This window comes from Fulmarus glacialis, unplaced genomic scaffold (assembly GCF_000690835.1).
Source record: "Fulmarus glacialis isolate BGI_N327 unplaced genomic scaffold, ASM69083v1 scaffold6786, whole genome shotgun sequence".
NCBI classification, from domain to species: Eukaryota; Metazoa; Chordata; class Aves; order Procellariiformes; family Procellariidae; genus Fulmarus; species Fulmarus glacialis.
Window position 1 is genome coordinate 40,034 of NW_009218695.1, and position 376 is coordinate 40,409.

Consider the following 376-nt stretch of genomic DNA (forward strand, 5'->3'; position numbering starts at 1 on the left):
CAGTACCAAGGCTGTACGGGACAAGCCATGCTAATGGGCTGTCCTCTCAGAAACTGCATACGTTTATGCAAAAAATGTTCCATTATTGTGAGTTTGAACAGAAACAAATACAATATTTGACACGTTTGAACTGAATGTTTGCTTGCAGAGCAGGCTGCTGCCTAGCGCGCTGAGTGTGCAGCGTGTGGGGCTGTGCGCTCACCTGGTCGTGCAAAATGTGGCAGCTCTGAAAAAACAACCAGCTGAAAACCCAGATGACGGGCTAACAGTACATAACGACAGACAGGGCTTCTCCCACCCTGAACCTCTTTGCAGTCCACACAGCCCTAAGGGCTTAGCCCAAACCCCAGCGCTCCCAGCAGCAGCAGCAGCAGCA